The sequence below is a fragment of the Macrotis lagotis genome, chromosome 4 (genome assembly GCF_037893015.1).
Source record: "Macrotis lagotis isolate mMagLag1 chromosome 4, bilby.v1.9.chrom.fasta, whole genome shotgun sequence".
NCBI lineage: Eukaryota > Metazoa > Chordata > Mammalia > Peramelemorphia > Peramelidae > Macrotis > Macrotis lagotis.
The window spans coordinates 190,969,153-190,981,377 of NC_133661.1; the positions used below are offsets into that span (position 1 = coordinate 190,969,153).

Sequence of the window (12,225 nt, forward strand, 5' to 3'; positions counted from 1 at the left end):
AATTGGAAAGAATTCTTTTTAAAAAAATTAACTTAATATATTTTATTTTTGACCCCAATTACATGTTAAAACAATTAAATTTTTTTTTGTTTCAAATTCTCTCTCTCTCTCCCTCTCCTTCCTCTCTCCTTCCCTTCCTGAGATGGTAAGCAATCCAATATAGGTTATATGTGCATTTCCATATTGATCATTTTGGACAAGAAGACTCAAAATAATAAAAATCTGGACAGGACTCAAAAAAACTAAAAGAAAAGGAAAGAAAGTGAAAAGTAGCTTGTTTCAGTCTGAAGTCAAACAATATCAGTTCTTCATGTGGAGGTGGTTAGTATGTTTCATCATTAGACTGTTGGGATTGGTAGAGATAATTGTACTGCTGAGAATAGCTGAGTATTTCACTATTGTGTACAGTGTTCTCCTGGTTATGTTCACTTTACTTTTTATCAGTTTATGGAAGTCTTTCCAGGTTTTTTTTTTACTCATCCTACTTGTTTCTTTTAGCACAATAATAATCCATTATTATTATAGACCATGGCTTATTTAGCCTTTTCTCCAGTTGATGGGCATCTCTTCCATTTCCAATTTTTAGCTGCCACAAAAAAGAGGTGTTATAAATATATTTGTTTAAAGAGACCTAGCAGTGATATTGCTGGACTAAAAAATATGCAGTTTTCTAGTCCTTTAGGCAAAGTTCCAAATTGCTCTCCAGAATGGTTGGATCAGTTCATAGCTCAATAAGTAGTGCATTAATGCCCTACTTTTCCCCCATCCCTTCCAATATTCATCATTTTCCTTTTTTTTTCAATAGCCAGTCTGATAGGCAAGATGGTGCCTCAGAGTTGTTTTAATTTGTATTTCTGTGATCAATAATGATTTAGAGAATTTTTAAAATTGATTTCTTTGTCTGAAAGCTGCCTGTTCATATCCTTTGACCATTTATCATTTGGGGAATGACTTGTATTTTTATAAATTTGATTCAGTTTTCTATATATTTGAGAAATGAAGTCTTTATCAGAGATACAGGAAAAGTTTTCCCCCAGTTTTCTGCTTTTCTTTTAATTTTTGTTGTTTGTGAGAAACCTTTTAAATTTTATATAATTAAAATGATGTATTTTATGTTTTGCAATGTTCTCTATATTTTCTCTGGTTCTAAATTTCCATAGATCTGACAGATAAAGTATTCCATGCTCTTTGCTATCATTCATTATATGTAAAGCATGTATCTCTTTTGACCTTGTCTTGTTATACCATGTGAGATGTTGATCTATACCTAGTTTCTGCTATAGTTTAATAGTTTGCCCAGCAATTTTTGTCAAAAATAGAGTTTTTGTTCCAAAAGCTTGGATATTTAACAAGCTTTTTTTTTTTTTTTTTTTTAAAGACAGTATGGTGGGAGAGAGAGACTGCTGAGCTATGCCCCTGGAACAGGACTCTGGGGCTCTGAACACATTCAGATCCTGATTGCAGTCTAGGCCCCCCCCCCCAATACAACAGCAAGGGCCCCCTCCACCTCAGCCCCATAGCAGAGGGGGGAACATATGGTCATTCACAGAACAGGAGGGAGGACAGAGCCTCACACACTGAGACCCTTGTGGGAGTGTCCCAAAAGCACAGGAAGCACCCCCAAAACAGGCTTAGGCTGGGAAAATGAGCAAGCAGAGAAAAAAGAGGAACACCATTGAGAAATACATTATCTATGATCCCAAGAAGGATCAATATACTCAGTCTGAATATGAGGAAACACAAGCTCCTGCATCTAAAGACTCCAAGAACAACAGAAACTGGGATCAGGCTATGATAGAGCTCAAAAAAAGACTTTGAAAATCAATTGAGGGAGTTGGAAGAAAAACTGGGAAAAGAAAGGAGAGAGATGCAGGAAAAATATGAAAATGAAGTCAGCAGCCTAGTCAAGGAAATCCAAAAAAATGCTGAAGAAAATAGCATGCTAAAAACCAGCTCAGGTCAAATGGATAAAACAATTCAAAAAGTTATTGAGGAGAAGAATGCCTTAAAAAGCAAAATTGGCCAGATGGAAAAAGAGATAAGAAAATTCTCTGAGGAGGACAAATCCTTCAGACAAAGAATAGAATTCAGGGAGATTGATGAATTTACCAGAAATCAGGAATTAATACTTTAAAACCAAAAGAATGAAAAATTAGAAGAAAATATGAAACATCTCATTGAAAAAACAACTGATATGGAAAACAGATTTAAGAAAGATAATTTAAAAATTACTGGAATACCTGAAAGTCATGATAAGGAAAAGAGCTTTGACATCATTTTCAAAGAATTACTACAGGAAAATTGCCCTGATATCCTAGAAGCAGAGGGGAAAATAGAAAAGGAGAGAATCCACCAATCCCCCTGAGAAAGAGATCCCAAAAAAATAACCCCCAGGAATATTACAGCCAAGTTCCAGAACTCCCAAGTCAAAGAGAAAATATTACAAGCAGCCAGAAGGACAAAATTCAAATACCATGGAGCTGCAATAAGGATCTCACAGAACTTAGCAGCAACTACATTAAAAGCTTGTAGGGCTTGGAATATAATATACCTGAAGGCAAAAGAGCTTAGAATGCAACCGATAATGAACTACCCAGCAAAACTGAATGTCCTCTTCCAGGGAAAAAGATGGACTTTCAGTGAACCAGGGGAATTTCAAATGGTCCTGTTGGAATGGCCAGAGCTGAACAGAAGGTTTGATCTTCAAATACAGGACTCAGGTGAAGCATGGAGATTGGAGGTGGGGGGGAATATGAGGGACTTAATGATGATGAACTGCATGTATTCCTGCATAGAAAAATGACACTGATAATACTCATATGAACCTTCTCAGTTAATAGAGCAGGTAGAGGGAGCTTTTATAGTTGAAGCACAGGAGAAAGCTGAATTCGAAGATAAAATATGGTGTAAAAATGGAGTCAATAGAAAAAAAGGGAAATGTAATGGGAGAAAGAAAAAGGAGAGGGGGAATAGGTCAAGATATTTCATATAATAAGTTTTTTCTTTATTACAATGAGCTATTGCAGTGATATAGAAGGGGGGGAGGCAAGGGGGAATGAGGGAACCTTCGCTCTCATCAGAGGTGGCTAGGAGAAGAAACAGCATATATATTCAATGGGGTATAGACATCTGGAGTAAGAAGGAGGGGGGAGCAGGGGGAAGGGGGAAGGGGTAGGGATGTGAATAAAGGAGGAGAGGATGGACCATGGGGGAGAGTGGTCAGATATAATACATTTTGTTTTTTTACTTCTTGCAAGAGGCTGGGATTGTCCAGGACCATGGGGCCAGGTGGATTCTGGGCCTAAGGGATGGTAGGGGGGCTCAGGGCTTCTTGGCCCCAGGACCAGGGATCTGTCTGCTGAGCCACTCAGCTACCCTACAGCAGATTCAGAGTGAAAGGAGAGAGAAAATATAGTACATGGTAGTGGAGAAATACCAAAGGAGGAAGTTGCGATCAGCAATGGCAACGTTGGAAAAATATGGAAGCAACTTTTGCGATGGACTTATCATAAAGAATGTGATCCACCCGTGACAGAGTTGTTGGTGTTGGAACAAAGACTGAAGCACATTTTTTGTTATTATTATTTGGGGGAGGGTGCAGGGCAAATGGGGCTGGGTGGCCTGCTTGGGGCCACATAGCAGGGTGATCTTTGGGTGTCTGAGACTGGATTTGGATCTGGGTGCTCCTGGCTCAAGGTCCAATGCTCTGTCTGCCACCCAGCCACCCCTACTATGATTACTATTTTATTTTATTTGGGGTCTTTTTTTCCCTTCATTTTTGTTTTTGCAGGGCAGTGGGGATTAGGTGGCTTGCATGTCACACGGCTGGGTGATTGTTGGGTCTATGGGGCTAGATGTAGGCTTGGGTGCTCCTGGCTCCAGGGCTGGTGCTTCGTCCATTGTGTCACCTGGCCATACCTACAATTATTATTATTATTCTTTTTTAATTTTAACTTTTTTCTCTCCCCTTTACTTTATCGCCCAAGCAACTATGTTCATGGCGGGGAGGGATATTTTGTTTACTCTTAAACAAGAATATTTTATTAATGTAAAACAAATTTGTACAAGAAAAAAAAAAGACAGTATGGTGACCAGTTGTACTGAATTAGTGGCTCAATCATGAGGAAAATTCACAGGTGAAATACACTTTATCCTTATGTAGAAATTAATAGCTGCCTTTGATAATAAAACTCTTCAGAGGTATTTTTAACATACTGGTCTTTGGATCTAAGAAAAGAAGGGCTGAAAATGAAGATTTTTCCCTCTTTGCTTTTACTAATTATATTTTTATTGGCATTGATTTTTCTTTCTGAAAATGTTTGATAGAATGAATTTATTTTCTTATAGCACTGATTTTCTTTGCTACATGTTGTCAGAATAGCTTGTGACCAAACCTTCAGTTGAAGTTGCTAATTACTTAATAGCAACCTCTGTAATTCTTAGAGTTAAGGTAGTATCCACAAAAATTATTTACTAATGACCATGTATGATTACCTCAGATGCTTTCCCCACCTAATCTTAGATTTTTGTACCTGGACATAATTCATTTGTTAAATTCCATTGAAAAGAATATTAGTGTTACCTCTAAATTATGAATGTAGCAGTCCCCTGAGAGGTACTCTTTCTCTGCCCATTGTCATTTTCTTTATAGGAGGTTTATTCTGACTAGGAGGAGATGTTTTCTCTTTTGCCAATCGGCTTTGTGTCTGGCAGTAAGAGAGGAATATTGCCACTTAGATCTGGTCTGTAGTAGCTTTCTATTTCAGATCTGCCACAGACTAACTTTTCTGCTTTTGGGAGAAAATAATGAAGTAAAATATTTTTAAAAAAATTAAATATGTAATTTTCCTGTATCTTTGTTTTTAATCAACTTAATAATGGAAATAATCATCACTGCTTTCTACCAGCCTCTTAAGAAATTTTAGTACCTAATTTGTTTATGTAAATCATTAAGTAAAATAATGCTTATGATAAATCTGTTTTAATAGACCAGTAAATGAAATGAAATGTTAAAATTTTAAAGTTTTGAGCTTCATCTACTAAGTGATTCTGAATACATGTTCTGATTGAGATTCTAGCTACTGACTTACTCATTATGTATTATTTGTGTCAATCCTGTTGACAGGCCTTTTGAAAGGACAGTATTCCCAGGAAAGTAGGAATACCTCTTCTTCCTAAGGAATGGGTGGCAGATGTAGTTGCATCCGATACAATGAAATCTGTCTAGAGTAGAAAAAGAATTGGGGGGAAAGCCATGGCTATCCATATCAGATTTTAGTATTTATGGAAATTTTATATAAGTTTATAGTATTTATGAAAATATTTAAGTTTATTTTCAAGTGGCACTTTTTTTTTTAGGTTTTTGCAAGGCAAATGGGGGTTAAGTGGGTTGCCCAAGGCCACACAGCTAGGTAATAAGTGTCTGAGACCAAATTTGAACACAGGTACTCCTGACTCCAAGGCCGGTGCTTTATCCACTACGCCACCTAGCTGCCCCTCTCAAGTGGCACTTCTTAAAAAAGAATACTGTTTCTTAGGGCAAAATGAACACTCTTGTAGTATTTTTAAAGAGAATTTGTAGAGTAAATTGAGATTTAGTAATTGTACTTATAGATTATTTTTAACTGGAAGGCATTTTAAAAATAATTTAGGCTAGAAGCTGAGAAAGTTAAAAGACTTCCTCAAGTTCAAAAACTATTTAATGATACAGTGGGGAGTAGAATCTAAGTCTCCTATCTTGAAGTCTAGTGTTGTTTTAGTTGTGTCTTTCTTGGCTTTATGTCTACCCTTTGCATCTTTTTCCTGAAAAGTAGGAAGAAAAAATTTAATGCAATTATTTATTATACTTAAAAATAATTTTGTTTCATATAGAAACATTAAGTTTTTTTTAAAAAACTATGTATATCTATATATGTACACACACACACACACACACACATTTTCAGTCAGTAGAAATCCACCTTCTTTTCTTCCTTCCCTTCCCCTCCTTCCTCCCATCAAAAATGAAGAAAAAAACAAAACTTTTGTTAAAAATGTATACAAATTTTTTTTGCATCGGCTATGTTCAAATATATATATATATTCAATTAATAGACATATTTCCTTTGAGTCCTTCACCTTTCTGTTAGATGGATAATGATCCAGGGTGCCTAGGTGAAGCTGCCCCCACTTTAGCCCCACATTGGGTGCCATTAAATGTGGCTGAAAAATATAGCTAGGTAGATATTCAGGTGGAGCATGAAAGAATCATGTAAAGACTGACTCTGATCCAGAAGCAATTTTCAGACCAGAGAAAATATAGAGAACATTACAAAATGTACAATAATTAATTTAATTATAGAAAATTGAAAAGTTTTTGTACCAACAAAATCAATGCAACAAAAAATTTTAAAAAAGAAGAAAACTGGGGAAATTATTTTTTTTTGTAACAAATATCTTTGTTCAAGCCTCATTTCCCCAATCAAAGCTAACTTTAGTCATATGAAAAAATTCTCTAAGTCACTATTGATCATAGAAATGCACATTAAGACTACTCTGAGATACCACCTCACACTTATCAGATTGGTTAATATTAAAAAAAAAGGAAAATGATGAATATTGGAGGGTTTTTGGGAAAAGTAATTGGAGATTACTTAGAGATATGAATATCTGCTATATACTACCTTGGCTGCATCTGACAAGTTTTGATATATTACCTCACTGATGTCATTAACTTTAATGAAATTATTGTTAATATGATTTTTTTAGCCCATTTATTATTGGGGACAGAGGTATTTACTTTTTAAATAATTTTAATCTATTCTTCACATGCCTTTCTTTTTAGATTTTTCAAGGCAATGGGGTTAAGTGACTTGCCCAAGGCCACACAGCTAGGTAATTATTAAGTGTCTGAGGTCAGATTTGAACCCAGGTTTTCCTGACTCCAAGGTCGGTGTTAGCCACCCTCACATTCCTTTTTTGATTGTAATTTTATTTTGCATGATAAAAATATATTTAATATTTCTACTTTTCTTTGTGAGGTTTTTATTTCCAAATACATGGTCACTTTTTTTATGAAGATACTTGTATGTCATAGAAATATGTATTATTTCTGTTTCTATTTAGTATTCTTCAGAGTTCTAGCATATCTCATCTTTCTTGTTCATTTTATATTTAATTTATCTAGATCTGAGAGGGATAAGTTGAAGTTCCCTCCCATTTTAGTTTCACTATTTCACTTCTGGCTAAGTATATTCTCTTTAATAGAGTTACAGTTCTCTAGAGTTATTAGAGTCTTTCTCTAAGGAAGGGATTTATCTTGTTTCATCTTATTAGATAGCAGTTTTTTTCCCTTTCCCCCTTTTTTTTAAACCCTTTCATATGTCTCTTGAGCCTCCTGTTTGATGTCAAAATTTTCTATTTAGCTCTGGTCTTTTTGTCAGGAAATGTTGGAAGTCTCCCAGTTCCTTAAATGTCCATCTTTTCCCTGGGAGAGAAGGCTCAGCTTTGCAGGATAGTGGATTCTGGGTTGCATTCCAAGGTCCCTTGCTCTTCAGAATATCTCATTCTAGTCCCTTCAATCCCTTAATGTTGATGCAGCTGGATCCTGCGTAATCCTTACTGTGACTCCTTGGTATTTAAATTGTTTCTTTCTGGCTGCTTGCAGGATTTTCTCTTTTATCTGACAGTTTTAGAATTTGGTCACAACATTTCTTGGTGTTTTCATTTTAGGATCTCTTTCCGGAGAGGATCTATGTATTTTTTCAATAACAGTTTTGTCCTCTGGTTCCATGATATCAGGATAGTTTTCCATTACTAAATTCTGTTATATTAAGTCCAGGATTTTTTTCTCTTCAATGTTTTCATGAAGTCCTATAATTCTCAGGTTGTTCCTTCTTGAATGGTTCTTGAGCTCAGTGCTTTTGCTGATGAGGTATTTTATGTGGTCTTCTATTTTTTGATCTTTTGGTTTCAACAAAATCTTGTCTCATGAAGTCATTAACTTCCACAGATTCCATTCTATTTTTTTATTTTTTATTTTTGTAATTTAATATTTATTCTCATTTTTTACAATTTTTTCATACATTAATAAAATATTCTTGTTTAAGAGTAAAAAAAGTACACCTCCCCCAAAAAATATAGACTCACTTGAGCGATAAAGTAAAGGGGAGAGAAAAAAATTAAAATTAAAATTAAAACAATAACAGTAATAATTGTAGGTTATGGCCAGGTGGTGCAGTGGACGGAACACCAGCCCTGGAGCCAGGAGCACCCAAACCCATATCTGGCCCTGTACACCCAACAATCACCCAGCTGTGAGATATGCAAGCCACCCCAATCCCATTGCCCTGCATAAACCAAAAAAAAAAAAAAGACCTAAAATAAAATAAAATAGTAATAATAGTAGGGGTGGCTGGGTGGTGGACAGAGCACTGGCCCTTGATCCAGGGTCCGAATTCGGCCTCAAACACGCAATGATCACCCTGCTATGCGGCCCCAGGCAGGCCACCGAGCCCCATTTGCCCTGCACCCCCCAAATACTACTACTACTACTACTACTACTACTACTACTACTACTACTACTACTAAATTAATAATGAAATGTGCTTCAATCTGTGTTCCAGCACCACCAACTCTGTCGCGGGTAGATCACATTCTTTATAAGTCCATCACAAAAGTTACTTCCATATTTTTCTACCGTTATCACTCCCTCCTTTTGAATTTCTCCAATTTCATGTACTATATTTTCTCTCTCCTTTCACTCTGACTCTGCTGTAGGGTAGCTGAGTGGTGCATCAGACAGATCCCTGTCCCTGAGGCCAAGAGGCCCTGAGCCCCCATACCACCCCTTAGGCCCAGCATCCACCTGGCCCTATGGTCCCGAACAGGCCATTCAATCCCAGCCCCTTGCAAGAAGTAAAAAACAAAATGTATTATATCTGACCACTCTCCCCCATGGTCCATCCTCTCCTCCTTTATTCACATCCCTACCCCTTCCCCCTGCTCCCCCCTCCTTCTTACTCCAGATGTCTATACCCCATTGAATATATATGCTGTTTCTTCTCCTAGCCACCTCTGATGAGAGCGAAGGTTCCCTCATTCCCCCTTGCCTCCCCCTTCTATATCACTGCAATAGCTCATTGTAATAAAGAAAAAACTTATTATATGAAATATCTTGACCTATTCCCCCTCTCCTTTTTCTTTCTCCCATTACATTTCCCTTTTTTTCTATTGACTCCATTTTTACACCATATTTTATCTTCGAATTCAGCTTTCTCCTATACTTCAACTTATTATAAAAGCTCCCTCTACCTGCTCTATTAACTGAGAAGGTTCATATGAGTATTATCAGTGTCATTTTTCTATACAGGAATACATGCAGTTCATCATCATTAAGTCCCTCATATTTTCCCCTTCTCCTCCAATCTCTATGCTTCACCTGAGTCCTGTATTTGAAGATCAAACCTTCTGTTCAGGTTTGGCCATTCCAACAGGAACATTTGAAATTCCCCTGGTTCATTGAAAGTCCATCTTTTGCCCTGGAAGAGGACATTCAGTTTTGCTGGGTAGTTGATTCTCAGTTGCATTCCAAGCTCTTTTGCCTTCTGGTATATTATATTCCAAGCCCTATGAGCTTTTAATGTAGTTGCTGCTTAGTCCTGTGAGATCCTGATTGCAGCTCCATGCTATTTGAATTGTGCCCTTCTGGCTGCTTGTAATATTTTCTCTTTGACTTGGGAGTTCTGGAACTTGGCTATAATATTCCTGGGGGTTGGTTTTTTGGGATCTCTTTCTCTGGGGGAATCTGTGGATTCTCTCCATTTCTATTTTGCCCTCTGCTTCTAGGATATCAGGGCAATTTTCCTGTAGTAATTCTTTGAAAATGATGTCAAGGTTCTTTTCCTGATCATGACTTTCAGGTATTCCAATAATTTTTAAATTATCTTTCCTAAATCTGTTTTCCATATGAGTTGTTTTTTCAATGAGATGTTTCACATTTTCTTCTAATTTTTCATTCTTTTGGTTTTGAAGTATTGATTTCTGATTTCTGGTAAATTCATCAATCTCCCTGAGTTCTATTCTTTGTCTGAAGGATTTGTTTTCCTCAGAGAGCTTTCTGATCTCTTTTTCCATCTGGCCAATTCTGTTTTTTAAAGCATTCTTTTCCTCAATAACTTTCTGAACTTGTTTTATCCATTTGACCTAAGCTGGTTTTTAGCATGCTATTTTCTTCAGCATTTTTTTGGATTTCCTTGACTAGGCTGCTGACTTCATTTTCATGTTTTTCCTGAATCTCTCTTATTTCTTTTCCCAGTTTTTCTTCTAACTCCATCATAGCCTGTTCCCAGTTTCTGTTTTTCTTGGAGTCTTTAGATGCAGGAGTTTGTGCTTCCTCATCTTCAGACTGAGTGTTTTGATCCTTCTTGGACTTACAGGCAAAATATTTCTCAATGGTGTTCCTCTTTTTTTCTCTGCTTGCTCATTTTCCCAGCCTAAGCCTGTTTTTGGGGTGCTTCCTGTGCTTTTGGGACACTCCCACAAGGGTCTCAGTGTGTGAGGCTCTGTCCTCCCTCCTGGTCTGTGAATGAACAGATGTGTGCCCCCCCCCCCCCGCCACAGGGCTCAGGTCGGGGGGCACCCTGTTGTTCTGTGGGGGGGGGCTAGACTGTGATGAGGATCTGAATGTCTTCAGAACCCCAGATTCCTGTTCCAGGGGCAGGGTTTGAAAGTCTCTCTCTTCACTCTCCTCCCTAGGTTCAATGGGCTCATGCCCTGGGGGCTCCTGCTTAAGGGCTCCACCTGCTTCTTTTTCCTGGATAAGGACTGCCTTGGCCATGTTGCTGCTCGCTGTATGCCTTGAGGGCTGGACTTCATGTGCTTGCTCTGGCAGAGTCCCCCCCCCCCCTCTCAATTTGTGCTTGGTATTCCCCAGGGTATAGCTCAGGAAACTCCCCCTGCTGCTCTGAGCCACTGCTTCCAATGCTCTGGGGCTGCCTCTGGCAGGCTGACGTTCTTTCACTCTAGCGGGCCACCCCTCCAACCCTGGGGAGCAGAGCCTTTCTGCTATTTTCCACGTTACCTTGAGTAGGAGAACTGCCTCACTGGGTCCCTCTGTGGGTTCTGTCTCTTGAAAATTTAGTTAGAGTCCTTAGTTTAGTAGTTTTATGAGAGAGAAGAATTTTCATTTATCTTTTGCAACTCCTTTTCCAATCACTCAATTCTCTTTTTTGAAGTTTTCCATTTGCTGAGTTGATGATTTGAGAGAGCTATTTTCTTTCTACATTTGGCCAATTGAGGATTTGAGAAAATTATTTTCTCTTTGTGCTTATCCAATTGTATTTTCCAGTGTTTTGTTTTCTTGTTGCAATGTGTTCATTTTCTCTTGAGTTTCTTTTCCCAACTTTTCTGCTTGATTTTTATTTTCTTCTTTTTTAGTTTTTTTGCAAGGCAATGGGGTTAAGTGACTTGCCCAAGGCCACAAAGCTAGGTAATTATTAAGTGTTTGAAGCTGGATTTGAACTTGGTACTCCTGACTCCAGGGCTAGTGCTCTATCCACTGTGCCACCTAGCTGCCCCTCAGTTTTTTAAACTCCTTCCTGATTTTTTTCAAGGAAATCTTTCTGGGCTGGAGACAAATTCATATTCTCCTCAGAAGTGCTAGATCTCTCTGGGTTAGAATCTGGTACTTCTAAGTATTTCTCCATGGGTCCCTGTTTTCCCTGGTTTTTCTTCATTTTTCTAGGATCTTGTGTTGGTGGGGGGGGGGCTGGCTCTCAGAGGTTTATTTTTGAAGATCCTAGAGGTTTTGTTCACTTTTGCCTTAGTAATTCCAAGAACCAGCCAGTAGGGGCGTTCTGGTTGCTTTCTCTGGAGTGATTGAAGCCCTCTCTCAATCCTAGAGAGAGGGAGGAGGAGCAGCAGGGTCTGAGTTGACCTTGAATGATGGGCTGGAAGCCAATATCCCTTTCAGCTGTGTGGGCACCTGTTCTTGAAGGGATGGGGCAGGGCAGGTACTATTTGTTCCTGGAAGAATGTTCCAAAAGTATGGTGCTCAGATACCTCACCCAGCTGGGTGATTTCCAGGCTGCAGACCTCCTCTCCCCCGGCCAAAAATTCCGCAGCTAAAGTTGGTTCTCGACTCACCTGTCACCAAAGTCTCTGAGGCTGACACTAGTTCTTTGTCTTTGCCCCACCCCCCTCACCGTCCCTGCACTGATCCTCTGGTCTCCTCTCCAAGTTCACCCA

At 38.3% G+C, this 12,225-nt stretch overlaps 1 protein-coding gene and 1 pseudogene across 1 annotated transcript in view; both read left to right on the forward strand.

Moving 5' to 3' along the window:
* The window catches only part of LOC141521981 (uncharacterized), a 43,542-nt pseudogene extending 40,589 nt beyond the window's left edge, over positions 1-2,953 (forward strand).
* AVEN (apoptosis and caspase activation inhibitor) overlaps positions 1-12,225 on the forward strand; it is a 235,629-nt gene that overhangs the window by 131,705 nt on the left and 91,699 nt on the right. The window lies entirely within an intron of this gene.